Consider the following 23,348-nt stretch of genomic DNA (forward strand, 5'->3'; position numbering starts at 1 on the left):
AAAGTGCCGTCAGGTCACAGCTGACTAATGGCGACCCCCCCCCCACACACTGGGGTGTTCAAGTCAAGAGACTAACTGAGGTGGTTTGCCGTTGCCTGCCTCTGCATAGCGACCCTGGTCTTCCTTGGAGGTCTCCCATCCAATTACTAACCAAGGCCGACCTTGCATAGTTTCCAAGACCGGGCTTGCCTGGGCTATCCAGGCCAGGGCAAGATGTTAAGTTAACCATCGTCCAGAGGCCTCTTAACAGGGAAAATTGTGGTTAGGTGGGCTTGAGTAGATCAAAATTAGGTTCCACAAAAGCACATGCTTGACACAAGAAACAAGAGTCGGTTACACTGCTGGGGCGATATAGCTGGTTTGTCATGTCAAGCAAGATCCGATCATGACACAGAGTATCTCTACATGAGACACCTCGTCGCGTGTTCATCATGTGTATGGAGACGCAATGTTAGTCAGGAAGTGTAGTTTAAAAAGACAGAGCCAGTGGAGTTGGCTCCTCAGAGGGTCTGTTAATTTCATCTTTGTCTCCTGGAAGGCTCTGTCAATTTCACCTCTCTACAGGAGGGTAGTTTAAAAAGACAGAGCTCAGGAGATCACTCCTCAGAGGGTTTGTTAATTTCATCTTTGCCTCCCAGAAGGCTCTGTCAATTTCACCTCTCTACAGGAGGGTAGTTTAAAAAGACATTGCTGGCTGAGATCACTCCTCAGAGAGTTTGTTAATTTCACCTTTGCCTCCCTGAAGGGGAAGTGAAATTGGCACAAACTTTGGGGAGGCAAAGATGAAATTAATAAACCCTCTGAGCAGCAAACTATGCTTCCCAGCTCACATTGCGTCTCCCTACTCTTGAGCATCCTTGTGTAAGAAGTCTTGTGTAGAGAGACTCACAAACTCAGGAGAGGAAGCCAATTGCTTCCAAGGTCATTGATGGGTGGGAGCACACAGAGTCGCAGCAAGACATGGCACCCTCTTCATTGGCCCTGAAGCAGCCCTGGTATGCTCTGACAGGAGAACTGGGCCAATGGTTTGATGGTTTCTTGGGAGAGGGCAGAGTAATAAATAACTTAGTTTACTTCAGTACGAGCAAGAGGGTTTCAGCTATGGGTGGGTCTTATGGAGCAATGTTCTTCCCTGGGTGTTTATACGGACAAGTTGGATGCGCACCATCTATGGATTACATTCTTTCCTATAGTTCTGCAGAGAAGTCAGTTTGAACATATGCATGTTGATAAAAAGAACAGGCTTGGATTGCAACTAAGGTTTCAGTTTGCAAAAGGCACTTCCAGGAGCAGAAAAGTGAGCCAATTTTTGCTAATTCCTGCATTATTAACTGAAGCCTGCTGTTCCTTCAAAATCCTGCCCTGGGAATAACTGCCCTCCCCTCTAAGAACTGGATGGGAGCAAAGTGAGTATCTGCAGTGGGAGGGGGGAATATAGGCAAACAGGGCTTTTTTTCTGGGAAAAGAGGGGTGGAACTCAGGACCGCACAATGACATCACTTTGGGTCAGCTGGAACAAGGGAGGAGTTTTTTAAAATTTAAATCACTCTAGGCAAAAATGGTCACATGGCCAGTGGCCCTGCCCCCCTGATCTCCAGACAGAGGGGAGTTTAGATTGCCGAGCGGCGTAGAGAGCAATCTAAACTCCCCTCTGTCTGGAGATCAGGGGGCGGGGCCACCGGCCATGTGACCATTTTCAAGAGGTGCCAGAACTCCGTTCCACCGCGTTCCAGATGGAAAAAAGCCCTGTCAGCAAAAATAGCCATCTCCCCACAAAGCCACCAGCAAATTGAAAAAATAGGGATGATACTAGCTGCTGCAAATGTCTTAATTGAACATACTTGGTAGATAAATTCCCTTCTGACAAAGGCAGCTTTGACTCTCGAATGCTTATACCCTGGAGATATTGTTGGTCTTTAAGGTGCTACTGGACTCGAATCCTGCTCTGGGTAGACAAAGATATAAAGAGAGCCAGTTTGGTGTAGTGGTTAAGAGCTCTGGACTCTAATCTGGAGAGCTGGGTTTGATTCCCCACTCCTCCGCTTGAAGCCAGCTGGGTGACCTTGGGCTAGTCACGGCTCTCTGGAGCTCTCTCAGCCCCACCTACCTCACAGCGTGTTTTGTTGTGGGGATAATAATAGCATACTTTGTAAACCACTCTGAGTGGGCATTAAGTTGTCCTGAAGTGTGGTATATAAATCGAATGTTGTTGTTGTTGTTGTTGTTGTTGTTGTTGTTGTTGTTGTTGTTGTTGTTAGATGGGCACACACTTTTAAGAACACATAGATTAGTCAGTCAAGGACATAGACATCTAAAAACAATATATTGCATAGAAAATTCTTTGCACATAGAAAGCATGTTGCATGGAAAATAGAGACGGTACAGTGTAGTGCCTAGAGTACTGGACTAGGAGTGACCCGAATTCAAATCTCTGCTTGGCATGAAACTTAGCAGACAACCCTTGGTTGCCTCAGCTCTGCTTACCTCACAAGGTTGCTATGAGGATAAAATAGGTAAAACAGAAAAGGAGAAAACCATGTAAGGCACCCAGAGTTCTTTGGAGGAAGGGAGGGATACAAAAGCACTTATTGCACCATGATGCGAAGTCTACTATGCACAAAAACCACCTTGAGAAGTGGCTTTTAGATATGGAATATCAGGAGCTAAAATAATAAAGAAAACAAATAACAAAACCCAAAGCTTGTGCATTCAGAACACATTATCCGCTGCTTCATATGTGGGTCTTTAGGAAGAGCAATGTGAAGGGGCTAAAGCGCAACGGAAGGTATAAAACAGCCTCACATCAAAGATATACTGGAAGAGCACCACTGATTCTCTATGTACTACCGTCCACTTCCAATTCACTCCCTGCAGTCCATCGGATTAAGAGGAAAGCAGCCAGGTTAAGTAACACAGAATATCCACTATTCTTTCATCCATTTTGCAATTTCAAAGGAACAGGTATTTTAAGAGTGGCTCTGAGCTTGCTTGGGACGAGAAGCTAATCTTACCATCATTGCAACCAATACACCTGGGAAAAAGAAATTATTGTACAATCAATGGTTAATTTAAAAAAATAAAGGATTCTATTGAAGTGCTCAGTGCACAATTAGTCACGCATTTTAAACAACACATTTATACATGCAAAGAACTGAAAGTCCCAACAAAGCAGTGGGGAAGATCAATAATGGTCTGTGTCCCTTTAAGAGAGTTCCACAGAGGTAGTAAAGCAGTCTCGTAACCGATTTTTCTTATGAATAAGCTCTGGAGACTCCATCGGGCAGCCGTGGATGGCAGCAGATGGACAGACCTTCACCTTCTCGGCAGGATCAAGCTAGACCAGAAAAGGTGCCGCAAAACGGAAGCCAAACAGCCCGCAAATGTTTTGCAAACGGAGATGTCCGGATTCCAGGGGGAAAGCTGCCAGTGTTCCGTGAGTGGGCCGTCCCTATAGGGACGTGCAGAAACGGCATCTTTCTCATGCAGGACAAAGTTCTCAACGCAGTGGCCTCGATCCAAGGAATCACACGACTTTCTGCACAGCCAGGCAATGTTTGGAGTTCGTTGAACGGGAGACTCCTACATTACGTGCCAAATCTGATTTGATGCACTGAGCGGAGCGTTTGTGATACGGGCCGGGGAGTCTGCCATTCACAGGAGAAAGTAACCCAAACATACCCGCGGGCACGCCCAAGCCCTTGTTGGCACACTGAAAGACGCTCTCTGGACCTTGGCCAATGTGTACAGCTACTGGTTATATATAAATTCAAGAATGATTGGTATTTGGGGCCTGGTCTGGAGTAGGGCGAGGGAAAGTTTTTAAGATTACGGAGACTTCTGGTACATGTGAAGAGTGGGATAGTCTTAGCAACACAGATAACCTGGTGGGATATTCTGAAGTCGGAGGGTCTGAGTCTTTGCCCAACACTAGGATGACAGATGCCCACAAAAAAGAGCAAGATTTGGGTCCAATAGCACCTTAAAGTCCAACTAGATTTCTAGGGTACAAACTTTTGAGAGTCAAAGCTCCCTTCGTATCTGACAAAGGGAGCTTTGATTCTCGAAAGCTCGTACTCTGGAAATCTAATTGGTCTTTAAGGTGCTTTTGGGCCCCAATCGCGTCCTTCTACTGAAGACCAACACGGCTACCCACCTGAGACTATCCCACAAAGAAATCGTTCTTTACCCCTCTATGGGGAGCTGTGTATGTACGCAAGTGCAAGGCAAGAACAGAATCCAACTTACGGATCGGGTCCCCAAAGAAACAGAATAAGGGGCTCTGGCAAGATAGAGACTACCAATTAATTCTACAAGAAAGTTCTCAGGGGGTTGCTGACTTGGCAGCCAGGATAAGGGCTCATTTTGAGGAGGAACGCGCAGGAACGCAGTTCCGGCAGTTCTCCAAAGAGGTCACATGTCAGGTGGTCCTGCCCACCTGACTTTCAGCCATTTGGGGCCCGTTTCAGCCTGGATTGGAGCCAAAACAGCCTGGACTGGATAGGTGCCAGGCGAGGGAACCCTCCCCTGCCCAGAACCGACCCGATCTGGGCAGTTTCGGCCCCAAACCAGGCCCAAAAGAACCCCAAATGGCCACTTTCGGTCATTTAGGGCCCCTTTATGCCATTTTGAGCCCAATTTCAGCCCTGAATGGTCAGGATTGGGTCCAAAACAGCCAGGATAGGTGATGACAGGGGGTGTGGTACATGCAAATCAGTTATGCTAATGACACACTTCTGGTGATGTCAAGGGGCGTGACATATGCTAATGAGTTGTGCTAATGAGTTCCTCCAGCTCTTTTTCTACGAAATGACCCCGGCCAGGATCACGCTGAGCCCTGGTGGTGCTGGCAGGGTCACTGGAGCCACTCAGGACAAAGGGTCAGTGGAGGCAACAAGGGGCACCAGCTCATCAGTTTCCTGTTCTTTTGAAGCCGTTGGCCTAACTAAATGGTTAAGAGCGGCAGGACTCTAATCTGGAGAGCCAGGATTGATTCCCCACTCCTCCACTTGAAGCCAGCAGGGTAACCTTGGGCCAGTCACAGCTCTCTGGAGCTCTCTCAGCCCCACCCACCTCACAGGGTGATTGTTGTTGTGGGGATAATAATGACATATTTTGTAAACCGCTCTAAGTGGGTGTTAAGTCATCCTGAAGGGCAGTATATAAATCAAATATTATTATTTATTATTAAAGTGCAGCCGTTCAGGAGGCTTGGATCAATGGTCAGTGTCTCTCCAATTGTTTCATCCTACTCTATCACCCCCCCAGATTTAATAACCTTATATACTGCTCTTTAGTACAACTTAACACCCACTCAGAGCGGTTTACAAAGTGTGTTATTATTATCCCCACAACAACAAACACCCTGTGAGGTGGGTGGGGCTGAGAGAGCTCTGACTGACCCAAAGTCACCCAGCTGGCTTCAAGCAGAGGAGTGGGGAATCAAACCTGGCTCTCCAGATTAGAGTCCTGCCGCTCTTAACCATTACACCAAACTGGTTTGAGCCAAGTGGTCCTAGGAGAGGCACTCTTTTTCTCCTAACTACCTGGAACCAGGGATGGATTGGGATACTTAATATTTTCCTGGCTTGTTTTAACGTCCCAATCCAACCCTGGCTCTGGTTGAGAGGGAGAAGGTGCCCGCAGCAGCAATTATATGGTTCTGTCCCGTGAAGTTTTGCCTGTTTCTTTATTCATTCAACTATTTATACCTCACCTCTCCTCTCGGCTTCCTTTGGAGACAAAATCCCCCCTTCCCCCAGCACAGAGTGGAGGTTTGCTGTTAGAGGTCAGCGTGGATGCTGCCCGATACCAGAACGTCACACGTTTGTATCTGCTGATTTCCTCAAACTACTCTGATTAACGTCAGTGAGGTTAAGGCAGCAGGCCAGCCCCGCTCATTTCAGGCAGCGATTTATCATTTCAAGAGGTGGCTGAATGCTCGTTCACAGCTGCCAGGCTGGTTGTACTAGTCTTGGGAACACAAAGTCTCTTCCCAGTAAACTGGATGGGTTGAGGAAAATTTGGGAGATTTTATTTTGTTTTATAAATTTATATTCCGCTCTCCCTGCAAACGGGATCAGAGTGGATCACAAATGCAGTAAAAACATTCTAGCATATTCAGTCAATAAAACCTATATTAACACAGTCGCGCACATATTGCATATCCACCAGATATTAAACAGATCTGTGGGGTAGGGTGGTCAGCAAGCAGATGAAAACGTTCTGGGAGGACAACACTCCCCCCTACCTGGCAGGAGGCCAGATTGGTGGCCTGCCCGCCTCAACCACCATATACCTGGTGGAACATCTCTGTCTTGCAGACCTGGTGGAAAGATAATAAATCCGGCTGGGCATGGGTTTCCACAGGCAGAGAGTTCCACCAGTTTGGTGCCAGGGCCGAGAAAGCCATGGCCCTGGTTTAGTCTAGGCAAACCACTCTAGGACCAGGGACCACCAGTAGATAGACAGAGCAGCCTCCAGGGAGCCTCCGGTACCGCAGGTATGCTGGTCCCGGTCCACTAAGGCCTTAAAGGTTAGGACGAAGACCTTGAACTTGATCCAGAGTTCCACTGGGAGCCAGCACAGCTGGTGCAAAACTGGTGTTATATGTGACCAGAACGGAGCCTCGATTAAAATACACACCATTGCATTCTGGACCAGTTGCAGCTTCTGGAGCAGGCCCAAGGGCAGCCCAGTGTACAGTGAGCTGCAGTAGTCCAACCTGGAGATGACCTGGAGAAGTTAGTTAGGCTTGATGCTTTGGTTAGTAAGGATTATTATTTGTTTAGTTATGTGTACTGGTCTGTTTTGAATTATATTTGGTCATGTGAGTAAAGTTGCGCCTTGTATTTATTATCATGGATGAAATAAAGATTAAAATGCTTTTTTTTCCCAAAATAAAACAGGCCCAGATCTTTAATATCCTAAAAACAGCATTCAAAGAGCCACCAAAACGACGATCTAAACATACTAGCAATGGGACAGGCTAGCTAAAACCAACTGCAGTGGGTCTCACAAGCGTGTTTGGCAGACTTGTTAAGGTAACAAGGCAAGAAGACGACTCCCAAACCCTCTGAGGTCCTATGGGTTGAATAGGAGAGCAGTTGCCTGTAGTGGTCTTTAAGGTGCTACTGGACCCAAATTTTAATAATAATAATATCTGATTTATATACCGCCCTTCAGGACAACTTAACACCCACTCTGAGCGGTTTACAAAGTGTGTTATTATTATCCCCATAACAATCACCCTGTGAGGCAGGTGCGGCTGAGAGAGCTCTGAGAGAGCTGTGACTGACCCAAGTCACCCGGCCAGCTTCAAGCGGAGGAGCTGGGAATCAAACCTGGCTCTCCAGATTAGAGTCCTGCCGCTCTTAACCACTACACCAAACTGGTTCTTGTTCTTCTACAAGATGTGTCCCTTCCGAAAGACTGCTGTGCTACCAACCAGGAACTTTGGGACAGATGACTCACCCTCAGCCTGCAGTTTGGCTTCCTAAGGTCCTTGTGACCTTTCAACAATCCTGGTTAAGAACCATGCATCTGTCTTCCGGGGACCAGCTGCGTATTCCAAGGGGCGACTGCACCTGCTTCATTTGCATTTACAGCTCAGCAGAGAGAATAATTAAAGCTGAATTTGCACATCTGCGCCCGGCACAAAATCAAAACAGACACACCACCCTCGTCCTTGGATGGAGGAGAGAGGTGCCGGCGGGGAGACATGGCCCCTGGAAGGCTTTTTCATCGAGCCATGCTTTCCAGTCAAAGGTTTCTCTATGGTCAAGGGCGGGGGGAGTTTGACCTGATGGCATGGGTGCAACATGGTCATGCAGGCGATGGTGCTGAGTCAGTCCTCGGCATTGACCACGCAAGTCAAAGTCATATTTTTAAATAGCTTGAATTTGCATTGGTTTCCTTTCCAAATATCCAACTGATTCTGGCCGGGGATACAGATGCATTCCACGGATTTCTTGTCCCCAAATGACTCCCGAGAACTTTATATAACCAAAGACCTGCAGCCAAAGGTTTGGCAACTGTGAATTATTATTATTAATATGTGAAATTCAGTCCACCCTGACTCTATGACCTTTGGCACCCCACCCCACTAGTTCTCTCCAATCCTGGCCTCTTGCCTCTATTTTGATCTTCACATTAAAGTCCCCATCCTGTCTTCTGGCTCTGCTTGAAGTTTACTCTAGCTCTCAGCCCCCAAGCACCTCTCAAACCCTCTCCCACCTATTCCCCAGCCTCTCCAATCCCTTTCATGCCAACAGCAAATAGTCCCTCTCCCTTCCTTACGCTTCATGTGATGTTCCTTCAGCCTAGCCAACTGCTTCGTTCCCACACAGCAACTGTATAAATCCCCCACAACCCATGACGGCTCTTTCTCCCTCATTCAGCCAAGAATGTTTGTGAACATTCTGTGACAACACAGCAAAGTCATACTAACAGGAAGTAGTGCTTCACAGTTACAATAAAGCAGACTTTGTCTCTGCTTTCAGATATCACATACTTAGAGAAGTCAAAATAGTAAGGAGTCCGGTAGCACCTTTAAGACTAACCAACTTATTTGTAGCATAAGCTTGCGAGAACCACAGCTATCTTCGTCAGGCTGTTCTCCTGAGACCAGTTATACCATTTCAAATCTGCCAGTTGTTTTTCAATATGTTTTTTGTGCTCCTCCTATCCTTATCAAGCAGCTGATTCTTCATAAATGCCCTTCTCCTTCCTGTATACCACTAAAGAGTAATCTTCCTGGGCTCGACGCCAAACTTTCATTTATTATAACAATCTGTCACATTTATATCCAAAAAGCTCGAGGCAGTATGCAATTTCTTCTCTCCTCCATTTTATTCTAACTGCCACCCAGATAGATAGCAACTGGTCTGGGCTTCACGGCCAAGCGGGAATGAGAAAGTCCTCAGCCGAAGAGCTGCACAGCAGACGTTACCGACCAGTCTAATAGCAGAACCACAAGTGACAAAAGGCACAGGTTGGACACTTGTCTGCTTCCCTCAAGTTTTGATGGGAAATGCAGGCATCCTGGTCTCACAGCTTCGCTCTCTGACTGCTGTCCAATGGACTTTACAGCTGTCACTTGTCCAACACTCTGCCAAGCTGCCTACATTTCCCATCAAAACTTGAGGGAAGCTGACAAGTGTCCAACCTGTGTCACTCGTCACTTGTGGTTCTGCTCTAAGCCAACTGACTATATTTGCATGCAGAAGTTTGTACCGTTTCCACTTTGATCTTAGGTGAAGAGTTCCTTGGATGTTTTCAAGATTATACTGTGATGTCCCTTAAAGCAGTAATGGGAAACTAAAAGGATGCAGTCAGGTTTTTTTGCTCACTCATTGGGCATTTCCACACACGTTGAATAATGCACTTTCAATGCACTTTAGCAATCCTTTGGAAGTGGATTTTTTGTTCCACACGTGGAAAAGCAGTTCCAAATGTTCACTAAAGAGTATTGAAAGTGGATTATCCAACGTGTGTGGAAGCAGCCATTCTCATCTTTATTATATCCCTAGTCCCACATGGCTTCTGCTTATGCAGGTCCTATAACCTTTTGGGTAATAAAAGGAGTCTCGTCTCCCCTTTTTCACGAATGGAAAAGCTGTCTGGATCCAACTCAGTGACTATTCTTTTATTTATTTTATTTTATTTATGTCATTTATAGTCCGCCTTTCTCACTGAGACTCAAGGCGGATTATACAGTGTGAGATTAGTACAGTCAGTTTCCAGTACATTTCCATAAACAATGCCATAGGGTAAATAAACACAATTTTACAAAAACACAGCATTAGTAAGAATCCAATACAGAGTTGAAGAAATGCTGAAACAGAACATAAGCAATTCTAGGGCTGACATTAGACCACATGAAGCACAAGTAGTTCATAGGAGCACATATTTAAGACAAAAGGTAGTACATAAGGCAACGTAGTGGTGCAGTCTATGGCCCCTTAACTCATTAGCGAAGCACCGGAGAGCCCCTCCCTACAATACAAAAGCTTTTTTGAATAATTCGGTTTTGCATTGTTTGCGGGAAGCTAGGAGAGTGGGGGCTCTCCTGACCTCCTCAGGCAGGCCGTTCCACAGGGTAGGGGCCACCACAGAGAAAGCCCGTGTATGGGCTGCTGTTGATTTCGCCCATGTACAGGGTGGCACCTGCAAGAGACCCTGTTCGGATGAGCAAAGCTGCTATGGAGGGAGGGGGCAGTCCTGTAGGTATGTCGGGCCAAGTCCACGAAGAGCTTTGTATGTGATAACCAATACCTTGAGCTGAGCATGGTAACTGATAGGTAGCCAATGGAGGGACTGCAGAATGGGGCTGAAGTTCATGCTCCTGCTCACTCCTGATAGCAGTCGCGCCGCAGCATTTTGCACCAACTGCAGTCTCCTACTTAATTTGGATGGGAGACCTATGTATAGTGCATTACAATAGTCGAGTCTTGATGTTACCATAGCATGGATCCAGGTGGCCAGGTCGGCCGCATCGAGGTAAGAAGCCATCTTCCAGGCTAGACTGAGGTTGTGAAAGGAATTTTTTGCAGCTGCCTTAACTTGTTTTTCTAGTAGTAGCACTGGACCCAATATAACCCCTAGGCTCTTAACCGCGACTGCGAGGGTCAGACAAACTCCATAGAAAGTGGGGAGTACAATGACTAGTGGAGTTCCTGCCTACAACCCCCCAGTACCAACCACATACTTGGAAACCAGCCTCATGAATTTCACTGAAAGTTACTTTAATGTGAGTGGAAGTAGGAGCACAACGCTGAAGATACCCATGAGGTTTTGCTGTTGGTAACTGTGTAGAATTACACTGTAGTCAGCGCACACGAAACATCAAAGCAAGGATGCCAAACATTGCAAAATAAAGAACCAGGTCATTTGTTATAGCTTCCAGGCAGTCAGATTTAGCAAGGATGCTTGGAGTTACTAGTTAAACTTTAATACGGCATCGAACCACCGATACAAGTTCTAAGCATTCAAGCAATTGCCAAATGCAACTGCAGGGAATCAATTTTATTTGCTTTCGTAATGTTGCATAATGGGGGGGGGGGATGTATTCACAATGTGTAGAGCAGCAAAAGACTGGAGAGGAGGGAGCAGAATCTCTTTACTTTCTCCACAGGGTGGATTTGATTTAAATCAAATTGATTTAAATCACGATTGAAATCACTAGTCGGTAAGACTAGATAAAAAACATGGTTTTCTACATAAAGACTCCTTGCATTTAGCTTCTTGTGCAGATCTATTCCACTCCCAACAATCCTCTATTCATTGAATTTTTTGAAACTTAGCACTTAAGAGGTAAGGGCTTGGTTCTGTGTACAAAGATCTGCAAAGGAACCATGGGATTAAGGTCTTTTTCTCAACTCTGTATGTTTATTTTATAACCATTTTGCTGTGAAGAAGGGACATGTGACATCTCTGCAGACACAAATTCACAGTTTTGAGAGCTGTAAAACCAAGCATCTGTGATATCTTCTAGACAGAAAAATTGCCCAATAATCTTACAGAAACCTCTGGAAGAGCATGACATTGTGAACGGATTCATGGTATTTGTTTACCAAAAAATTTAAACATTGCATGAATATACAGCCTCATGCTACATAATTAAAAACTAATCCTTATTTCACGATGATAACCTTGGACTATAATGTATCGTAAATAGAAAACTACCTTTAGATAGATTTTTCCTCAAAAACATTTTATTTAAAAAATCCGATTTAAATTTTTAAAAATCTGATTTAAATTTTAAAAATCCGATTTTTAATTTTTTTTAAAAAAATCATTGATTTTTATCCACCCTGCTTCTCCAGAATTACCTGAGGCATCCAAGCACTTTGGTAAGGAGTTCAGAGAGGTAGCCGTGTTAGTCTGTTGTAGCAAAACGAAACGAGTCCAGTGGCATCTTTTTTTTTTATTTTAAATAAACTTTTTCTTAACTTTAAAAGAGTCCAGTGGCATCTTAATGACCAACAACTTCTCTTCCGGTATGAGCTTTCATGAGTCAGCAATCGCTTCTCTGGATAGTACAAAGAGGAAATCATATTCCATGTTTATAAGCACACTATAAAAATGTGGTATATGATTTCCTCTTCATAGTATCTGAAAAAGCAAGCTCTGACTCACAAAAGCGCATGCTGGAAGAAGAGGCATTAATCTTTAAGGTGCCACTGGACTTCTCTTTTATTTTGTTGAGGACGACCTCAGTGCGGTGGGCCATAGCCTAGATGTTGAGATTCTATTTATTTATTTTCTAGCCCCGGTGAACCCGATCTCGTCAGACCTCAGAAGCTAAGCAGGGTCAGCCTTGGTTAGTAATTGGATGGGAGACCAACGAAGAACAGGGCTGCAGAGGCAGGCAATGGCAAACCACCTCTGTTGGTCTCTTGCCATGAAAACACCACCAGGGGTCGCCATAAGTCAGCTATGACTTGACAGCACTCTCCACCACCACCGAAACATTTCTATGCTGTCTTTCCACCCAGCTCAGGATTCCCAAGGTGGCAAACACTGAAACACTTCAAAAACAGCTATTAAAATAAAATATACATAAAATATTTAAAACAAGTAGAATACATAAACACGTATAAATACACCATCAGGAAGGAGGGCTAATTAAAGTTAGCGAGGGAGTTCGTGGAACTCTCCCAATCACTTTCTAAACAGAGAAGGTCAAGAGGGACAGCGGAGCAGACTCAAGTCTCAGTATCTGGATGGCTCAATATCTGGATAGCTTCTCATTGAGACCCTGGTTTCCCGTGGCTCCCTGCACGGTCCTGAACCAAAGATCTTACTGCAGCCTGTCAGCCACAAATGGAGCTCAGCCCACAAAGCAAAGCAAAGAGCACCTGCGCAGGAAATGCTGTCGCATCAAAGAGGCCCCCATTTTCCACCTCAAGAGAAACAGCAGGACCCCAGATTCCAGGACCTAGCACACGGCAATGATGGTGTCACCACGAGCCAAGATCCAGACGTCACTAACAGTGTGATTCTCTGCAGTTAATTCAGTTTCAACCCACTGGAATCAATGGGTTTAGACTGGAGGGACTCTGCACAGGACGGTACCGTAAGGGATTCAAGTTAGATCCCTTTTCACCCTGACCTGGACCCCGGATGCCTGCGGTTAGTAGTCTTTCTCTACCGTTTCAGACTGGAAGAGGGGAATTGTGTGGCTGAAAGCTCCCCCATGGGGAACGAGCATGTTAGGAAAAACAACAACACTGAAATCCTTTTACTCACCATACCAATGTTTTTATGCTTAGCTACGCCACTGCCCCACCTGCAGTTTAAAATAGCAGTCACTGGACTGTTTTGACACGTCCCGTATTATTTGCAGAGGATAGGCGAAGGCTGCCATGGCTGAAGTGGCAGATAACCGTAAAATAATCTTACACCTGGGAAAGAGGTAAAGGTCAGCTTGTCCAACTCTCTCGGCTGAAACACGCCTCCATTCACGTTCCCTGGACTTCTGTTTTGTTTTTCTACCGTAGACTAACAGAGTTGGACTTCCCTTCGTGTAAACATTCCTAATGGATTAGCCATCATTGTTCAGAGAGTGTAACGAAAGCTGGATGAGGCCACACGATGGAGAACCACACCAACAGAACCAGAATTCAGGAATTTATTTTATTTATGCTATTTGGTGGTAGAGTGCCCTCAAGTCATAGCAGACTTATGGTGCCCCTTGGTGGGGTTGCCCTGGCAAGAGACTATCAGAGGTGGTTTGCCATTGCCTGCCTCTGCAACCCTGGTCTTCGTTGGAGGTCTCCCATCCAACCAGTAACCAAGGTTGACCCTTCTTAACTTCTGAGATCTGACAAGATCAGGCTCACCAGGGCTATCTAGGTCAGAGTATTTTTGCTATTTATAGTTTGCCTTTTTCACTGAGCCTCAAGGCGGATTACTTAGTGTAATTCCATGCAATCAACAGCTGGGACACACAATAAACAACAGCAATTTGACATGACATAATAAAAGATAGTAACAGCCTTTATTGAATCATCTCTTTGAACCATCTCCTTACGGCACAGTTCTGTTCAAGTGCCATAAAAGAAACAAATCAGGAATACGCTTTGAAAAATGAGTGATAGGAAAAGCTTCACAAGGAGGACCAGAGAAAACAACAACCAGGCATATTCATATCCCTAATCATAATACAAGCCCCCCAAAGCAGAGAGTTTAGACCCACTAGCAGTGCCAAGCAGCAGCGGCGCCAGGGTTTTTGGTGTTCGCAGCCAGCCGGCCGGCCAGCCGGGCGCCCCTAGGCGCGTGCACACACACCGACCTGCGTGATGACGTCACGTGTGACATCATCATGGGAGCACGCGCGCCGCTGGCCTGATCGCTGCAGAGGGCGGCTGGGACGGCGCGCAGGTGGCCTCCAAGCTCTCCCGCTCAGTTGCCCTGTGCCGCCGCAGATGCCTGCCCATGGCTGCTGCGCCCGGCTGGGGGCGTGTGCTGGCGGTGGCGGCGATGGCGTGGGCCGGGAGGGCTAGGAGGCTGCAGCTCCATGCTGCGCACTCCCGCCCCCCACCCTCTCTCCGGCACCCTGCGCCCTGAGGCTACCGCCTACCTGGCCTCAATGGGCACGCTGGCCCTGGTGCCAAGGGTAAGGGGGACAATGTTGGCTTTAAACCAGGGTGGATTTGATTTAAATCAAACTGATTTAAATCACGATTTAAATCACGATTTAAATCGCTAGTCAGTAAGGCTTGATTTAAATCATAGTTTTCTACATAAAGACTCATTCGGGCCACCAGGCCTTGCATTTCTTTGTTGCAGTGTTTGCATTTTGCACGCATGCCTGCCTTACCGATAGGTAAAGGAACTTCATTAAAGTATTCCCAAACTGGGTCTCTTTTACGGCCTGCTGCCATTATAGGTTTTTTCCTCCAAGGAAAGAGTGTGATAAACCTCAGGTCATACACACAAAAGATCCAAAGACTTGTGCAGTATTGTGCTCAAAAAGTTTCACTTTCATTTTGTACTGCTTGCCCCTCCCTCCTCACACTTAGTTTCTTCTTGTGCAGATCTATTCCACTCCAAACAATCAGAAAAATAGTGTTTCTATTCACTGAACTTCTTGAAACTTAGCACTGGAGGGGTTGATTCTGTCTTCATAGGTTTGTAGAACAATAGGATTAAGGTCTTTTTCTCAACTCTGTTCATGTTATAACATTTTTGCTGTGAAGAAGAGGCATGTGATCTCTGCTGAGCTGACACAAATTCAGTTTTGAGAACTGCAAAACCAAGCATCTGTGATAATATCTTGTAGGCAGAGAAACTGCCCAATAATCTTACAAAAACCTCTGGAAGAGCATGACATTGTGAATGGATTAATGGAATTTATTTACCAAAAAAATTAAACATATACAGCCTTATTCTACATAATTAAAAACTAATCTTTATTTCATGATGGAATAACCTTTGGATGGTAATATATTTTCCTCAAAAAGCATTTTATTAAAAAAAATCTGATTTAAATCAAAAAATCTGATTTAAATCAAAAAAATCCGATTTAAATTTAAAAAATCCGATTTTTTTGATTTTTTTAAAAAAATCATTGATTTTTATCCACCCTGCTTTAAACTGGCCAATACATCTTCTCAGCTCCAGATATAGAAGTCAAGATTCCCCTAGGTAATAGCTCGGCTTCCATACTTCCATCGGAACAGCAGAAGAAGGTCCTATAGCAAATATCGCAACCCCAAGGGCTCTGTATTCAAGTCTTGCTTCATCTCTTGCGTCACGAACATCTTTTTTATCTGGCACAGAGGCAGGAATAGGATCTCTGTAGGTTTGTGGGTGCTATTTTTCTGCGTGCTCTAAAGAAGCCCACCTAAGAGTTACAAGGCCTCCAGGGCTGTTTCCAGACTACTCACCTTCGTCTGGAACGCTGCAGAACATCGCGAAAAAAACGCGGAAGATAGCGTCTTCTTGCACAAGTTTCGCGCGACATCGTGCAAAACTCGCGGGAGAAGACGCTATCTTCCGTGAGTTTTTCACAACATTCTGCAGCGGTGAGTAGTGTGAAAACGGTCCTGGCAGAAGCACTTTGGACACACTTCCAAATCATGCTAATCTTGCACAAAGAGCGATCAATATTTGTGGGGCACAGTGAGCTAATGTATACCATGTGTCTTCAGATGTGATGACCTTCATATGGATTTAATGCTAATCTTTCAGAGAAGAGGGTCTCAGACCTTCAACATAAACGTGATTAAAATTATCTGCCCCTTACAACCGTTTGATACATTCCAAGGTTTTGATTTACTGATTTTCCTTCACCTTTGCAAATAAATATTAAGCATTCTGGTTAAGCTTAGATCCATTCATAGCTACAAAATAGTAAAGAGTTCAGTAGCACTTTTAAGATTAACCAACTTTATTGTAGCATAAGCTTTCGAGAACCACAGCTCTATTTGTCAGATGCACCTGACGAAGAGAGCTGTGGTTCTCGAAAGCTTGTGCTACAATAAAGTTGCTTAGTCTTAAAGGTGCTACTGGGCTCTTTACTATTTTGCAACTACAGATTAACACGGCTAACTCCTCTGGGTCTATTCATACCTACAGTTTCCTTAAAACCACGTCCTTTAAAAACCTATCTAGTGCCCTTTTTCTCTACTTCGTCTTTTATTCAACACCCCATGCACAGCTCACAGAAATCTATCTGACAAACCATCAGCAATTGACAATCAGCTTTATTTAAATACAAATATTTTAACAGTGAAGATGCAGCTGATCTCTGACAATCAGCTCACCAGCCCGCCGTCACAAGCGGCTACGCATCTACGCATACGGTGCATTAATGATTAATTTCATCCAAACATCTAGTCTCAAATTAACGCAAAGGTTGTTGCATGCGCAAGGATCAGTGAGCAGGGAAGAGATTTCTCAACTAAATACCAACACAGCTAACTCCTCTCCCTTCCAACACACAAGAACAGCTTGGATGTTTTCTTCTTTTAAAAAAAAACATACCAGAAGGCCAATATTTTAAGAGACATTTCCCCAGACTCGTGTATCTGCTAGAACTCTTCCCCCACGCCAATGTCCTCGGAAAGAGTCTTACAAATAAGAAATTCAATCAACTGGCATGTGGGAGTGCAAACTCGCAATTCCAGGACAGCAGAAAAACGCAGAATGTACACTCCTCGTGTCCAAGGCGTACCGCAAGAGGAGCCAGAGAGACAGCTGTGCGTGTTGTTAAGCACACTGCAAGCACCACCAAGAACTAGTGAAAGAGGAAAGCCAGGCAGGGTGATATGCAACCACAATCCCGTGCCAACCGCGGCATGGTCTGTGTCTTTGCTTTAAATACCGCCCCCCTCAAGATATTTAGCGTTTGTCACCTTTTACATTTGCAAAAAGCAGCAAAAGAGGCCAGCACCAAAGAGAGATCTAACTGAACTGACAAGCAAGGTTAGATGCCAATTGAAAAAGCCAGCTCTTCTCTACCCCAAGAATTTCCACAAAATATCCCATAGGAGATTTCCAAGCTCTGTGTTTGGCCTAACACATAGTTCAACTGACAGCTCAATCCCGGTAACGTCTCTCTTCTTTTTCACCACAACAGATTTCCCCACCGACCCACCCACAAACCCGGAGCTTGTTGGCTCACACTATAACCAAAAACGTGTGTGTGGGAGCTCAAAACATGGACCTGCCCTCTTCTGCTGTATGTCTAGACATGCCGAAGATACTCATAATCTTGTCTGGCTTCCTTCACACAAGCCAGAGGAAATTGCACGATCAGAGCTTCTTCACAGAGCCACTTCTGAAGGACTCTCCCCGCCAGCGTCTAGAAGGTACGCTCTGACGTATGCCCTGCATGCTTTAAATTTAACACGTGTTGCCAACAAACTAGGATCTTTCCTTAAAGTATAGAAATTTTGATCTTTGACAAAAGAGGGAGGTGGGATCCATGCCAACACACGGGCATTTGCAACAGCTGGGTCCAATAAAAACAGAGGGAGGGCGCAGAACAGTCGTGCAATGCCAGCCAAATTAAACAGCCACGACCGAATTAGAAAGTGGGTCAGTACCTCGGGGAGCTCTCCTTTTCCCTACAGCCAAGGTGGGTACGTACGTTGGTACTGGCCACCGCAAAACACTCAGGAGAAAGAATTGTGGCATTTAAAACAGGTGCCTCATTCTTTTTGGATATGCATACGTGCACGCCCTCAGCTAGGCAGAGCCACCGCCCCACAGCGGTAGTCCTATACGGTCACACTGTGTGCCATCCACAGACCAAAATACAAACATCCCATTGCCACATAGGGCCACAGACTGGAGATCTTAAAAGCCCCTACGATTTCCTCCCAAGCTGCAATCCCCCCCCCCCAAGAACCGATACTGGACACTGAGAGATCTCTGTCTTTTGGTGCTACACCTCTGAAGCTGCCAGCCACAGCTGCTGGCGAAACGTCAGGAACTACAATGCCAAGACCACGGCAATACAGCCCGGAAAACCCACAACAACCATTGATACTGATCTACTTGCTACATAGAGACGCAGAGGGAAAAAAGACCCTACAGAAAAGACCTTCAAGCTCCAGATACTGGCGATGGGACAAAGCACCTATACATAATGTGCATAGATGGCTATGAGGAGCCATGCCTCCCCATTTCCAGAGAAGCCACATGCAGTCAGTCACATGTATCTCCTGAGAAACACCGAACTTCTCTAAACATTGCCACATCCCCCTAAGCTCTGTACAGCATCACAGGGCATAAACGGAAAACGTGAACATTGCAGAACATGCGCACCCACCGTCAAATGCCACAGTTATCCACAAAGCTGCTCCACAGCCTCCCCCCACGCCCATCTTCTCACAGCCCTACAGAACTGTGTCTCCCATCCTCTCCTTTTCAGCATCCCACGGAAGGAAGGAATAGCCCCAATAACTCACGGGGTTCTCCAGCCCACATCCCCTCCGCACCTAATAGCTCTGTGACCTGGCCGCACAAAGCAGACCAGATGCTTCGCCAAAGGAAGTCCTCGCCCGACTTTAAGAGATCCACAAGCACCCCACACAGTCATCCACCCTAATCTTTTTTTAAAAACAATATTCCAGCCCTGCGCCGATTTCTTCGCTTCCTACTAGGCAGGGGTGCCAAACTCCAGGTTAATCCTGGAGATCTCCTGGAATTCCAGCAGGTCTCCAGGTGAGAGAGTTCAGTTCCCCCGGAGGAAACAGCTGCGGCGGAGGAGGGAACCCTATGGCATTTTAACCCTTTTATTTATTTATTTATTTTAGTGTGTCTTCTGCGCTGAGACTGACCGTGAGAGTCAGTGCAGTGAATTTCAAAGACATTCCAGCAAAGAACGTAATAGGGTACATCCATCATGCAATCTGCAAAGATTTAAAACTAGCCAGAATCCAGTACGGCGCTGAAGCACGTCTAAGACTGACGTATTAAACAACATGGAAACGATCCTCCTCAGGCTCCACCCCCAAATCTCCAGGAATTTCCCAACTTGGAACTGGCAACCCTACGACATCTCAGTCACATGCCCTTCCTGGATGCCACCCGGCTGCCCCTCCACCTACGACTTCCACCCCACAGATGCAGGGGCAGCCAGGAGACAGCATGCCTACCAGCTCCCTTCTCTGCTTCCCTTTGTTGCAGCGCCATCCTATGATGAGCTACTCCAGTCTAAGTCCACTGAAGTCAAAGGACTTAGACTGGAGCAACTCTGTGTAGGATCGCACTGTTTGAGAGGGCAGCTCTGGGTCTTTGCAAGCCTGCGCAAATTTTGGAGCGTGTGTAGAGCGGAGATTCCTCCCTCCGATGTTGCATAGAATCACGTCCCACCCAATGTTCTTCCCCCCAATGTTGCATGTCAATAGACTCAAGATTGGAGTGACACTCCATAGGGTTGCAATGCACACACAGGGCAGCTCCAGGTCTTTGCAAGCTTGCACAATTAGTGTGTGTGTGTGTGTGTGTGTAGAGGGGGTATTCCTCCCTCCGATGTTGCATAGCATCACCTCCCACCCGCCCTTTCCCCATTTTGCAAGGAAACCACCTCTGCCCAGGACTAGCCACTCACCCGGAGGATGCTGCTAAGCCGGCGGAAGAGTCCCGGGAGCTCCACACGTTGGCAGCCGCCTCACAGTCCGACACGCCGCTCAATGCCAGACTGACACAGCCGCGCCACCGCGGGCGGAGAACCCGGATGCGTAGCACTCCGCCCCCTCTTCTTTTTTTTTGTTCTGGCCCTTCTCTGGGCGCTCCTCGCTGTGGCTTCGCTTTCCGTGTCTGCGCAGGCGCGGGAGCCATGGTGACCGAGTCTGGCCTTCTTTCTTTCTTTTTTCTGCTGCTGGACGCGCTTTCGCTGCCAGGGGCGCTGCCTGCCCAAGCCGTGTTTACTCAGAAGTAATTCCCACTGAGTTCAATGGGACTACTCCTAAGCATAGGATTTGAGATTTATTTTATTTATTTACATCATTTATAGTCAGCCTTTCTCTCATTGAGACTCCAGGCGGATTATTACACTGTGTTAACCAGTACAGTCATTTTCAAAGACATTTCAATAAACAGCATAATAGGGTATAAAAATGCAAATTTGCAAAGATTTAAAACTCCATGCCATGGAAATTAGTTGTGCTTTGTTTCAGATAGCTTGCCAGGGAAATCCTAAACAGTGACTCCGGTATAAACCCATTGATTTCAGTGGGCTTAGACTGGAGTAACTCTATTTAGGATATAGCAAGAGTCCAGTAGCACCTATAAGACTAGCAAAATTTGTAGTAGGGTATGAGCTTTTGTGATCCACAGCTCACTTCTTCATATACAGCTAGAATGTGAGTCCATCTTTCCTTATATCTTGGAGAGAGGAGTGACTTCAGATGCCAAATGACAATAGTAGGTAAATGACAATAGCTGGTGAATGACAATAGCAGGCATGATTGGATAGGGTGGGGTATGCAGAGGAGTGGTGGGTGTGGAGAAATCAGCATTGGTAATGAGACAGGAAGTCAATGTCTCGATTCAGTCCAGGTGGATGCATTGTCTTGAGCTTTGTTATCAGTTGCAATTCAGCAGCTGCTCTTTCTAACCTCATACCCTACCCCAAATTTTGTTAGTCTTGTAGGTGCTACTGGACTCTTGCTCTTTCCTGCTGCTACAGACAGACTAACACAGTTACCCATCTTGATTGGTTTAGGATTTCGCTGTTCATCTGTGCTCAGCTGTATGCTTGTTTAATTTTTTTTTCTGCGACCATTCCCTATTGTATCTGTTTTCCTGAATGTCCTGTTCCCAGCAGACGCAACAATGTCTCTTCCAGAAGTAAAATCATCCAGCGTTGCCAGCCTCCAGGTGGTGGCTGGAGATCTCCCGGAATTACAACTGATCTCCAGCTGACAGAAATCAGTTCCCCTGGAAAAAATGGCTCTTTTGGAGGGTGAACTCCATGGCCCCTGCTGATGCCCCTCACCTCCCAAACCCCACCTGCTCCAAGCTCCACCCTCCAAATCTCCAGGAATTTTCCAACCTGGAGCTGGCAACTCTATGTGCCACATGCAGGAGCGCACCCACGGCTACATGACGGCACATCCAGAAATGGCATCATCACACAAGTGCTGGAAAGTCACACCTGTGGAAGTCATGAGGTAAGTGCCAGCCTCCGCCCCGCTCCTGCCAGGAAGGTATAGGGATTTGCCAATCCTAATTACAGAAAGGCCTCTCCGCCCTGTTGTTGGGCCTCCAGAGTAACTGGTTGGGCACTGTGTGAGAGGACATGCTGGACTAGATGGACCACTGGTCTGACCCAGCAGGGGTCTTCTCAGGGATTTTTTTCTGGGAAAAGAGGTGGTGGAACTCAGAGCGGAACTACAAGTGACAAAAGGCACAGGTTGGACACTTGTCAGCTTCCCTCTAGTTTTGATGGGAAATGTAGGCATCCTGGTCTTGCAGCTTGGCTCTCCGACTGCTGTCCAATGGACTTTTCAACTGTCACTTGTCCAACATTCCGCCAAGCTGCCTACATTTCCCATCAAAACTTGAGGGAAGCTGACAAGTGTCCAACCGGTGCCCTTTGTCACTTGTAGTTCTGCTCTCAGTGATGGAACTCAGGACTGCACAATGATGTCACTTTGGGTCAGCTGGAGCAAGCCGCATGGCGCAGAGGGCAATCTAAACCCCCCTCTGTCTGGAGATCAGGGGCGGGGCCACCAGCCATGTGACCCATTTTCAAGAGGTGCCGGAACTCCGTTCCACTGCATTCCTGCTGAAAAAAAGCCCTGGGTCTTCTTATGTTCTTGGAGGCTTTACGATTAGTGTGTGTAACCAATATTAGCCAGATGGCTCGGGATGGACTTTGACAAAGAACGTGACTGCAGCAAGAAAGTCTTCTTCTAGAGCAGCCAGTCCCTGGACATAAAACAGCATACTGAGCTGACATTGTGTGTCAGTGGGCGGCAGCTGCTGTGAATGGGGCGGGGGGGGGGACTGAACGGAGTCCATGAAAGCTGCTTCAGGCAGTGCGGGCTGTGAAATAACTCTGGATCCCAGAAGGATCCTTAAAAACAGCAGACATAGTTTCCCCTGATTTTCCCACGTTGGTTTGGAACGCGCTATGTAATCTCCACTAGCCAGTTTCTTCCAGGGTAGGATTATCAAAGTGTTCATGCACAGGAGTTCTGTCTTGCCTCCTATGTTATTTGACTGCTGGGAAAGGTTGCCTGGGGATCTGGGGTGAAATATTGTGGAGATATTGATGACCTTCCCCCCTCCAGCTCCATTTTTCCTTTCCGCCAGAGTCGGGGAAGACAGCAGATGTCTTGCACAAACACGTGGAGTCTGTAATGGGCTGGATGGGGCCGGTTAACTAGACCTTGAACTGGACAGTGGCAACATTGTATAGTGGTTAGAGTGTCAGTGTAGGATCTGGGAGACCCAGGTTCGAATCTCCACTCTGCAGGGTGACCTTGGGCTAGTCACACACTCTAGCCTAACCTACCTCACTGGGTTGTTACAAGGATAAAATGGGGGAGAAAGACGCGGTACAAATGAAGTCAATCAATAAGTAAATCAATAAATGGACAAGACTACAAGCCAGTATAATGTAGTGAAGCAAGATTTGACTCCAGTGGCACCATAGAGACCAACAAGCTCTGACTCTCGAATGCTTTTCCCCTGAAAATCTTGTTCTTTTCTAACGTTCCACTGGACTCAAATCCTGCTGTTCTACTGCAGACCAACACAACTACCTGAAAGTATAGTGTAATAGTGAGATGTTTGTGCCAGATGGCCACCAGCCACCTAACGATAGAGAGTTGGCTGGTGGCCATCTGGCACGATGATCTCATCATAACCATGATGCCGGGAAC

At 46.3% G+C, this 23,348-nt stretch overlaps 1 protein-coding gene across 1 annotated transcript in view; it reads right to left on the reverse strand.

The window, feature by feature from the left end:
- RNF24 (ring finger protein 24) overlaps positions 1 to 20,232 on the reverse strand; it is a 97,014-nt gene extending 76,782 nt beyond the window's left edge. Inside the window, exon 1 of the mRNA XM_054990047.1 lies at positions 20,066 to 20,232. The gene's annotated coding sequence lies outside the window, so the exon portion shown is untranslated. The remainder of the gene's footprint in view (positions 1 to 20,065) is intronic.
- Between the last annotated feature and the right edge of the window lie 3,116 nt (positions 20,233 to 23,348).

Source organism: Eublepharis macularius, chromosome 10 (assembly GCF_028583425.1).
Source record: "Eublepharis macularius isolate TG4126 chromosome 10, MPM_Emac_v1.0, whole genome shotgun sequence".
NCBI lineage: Eukaryota > Metazoa > Chordata > Lepidosauria > Squamata > Eublepharidae > Eublepharis > Eublepharis macularius.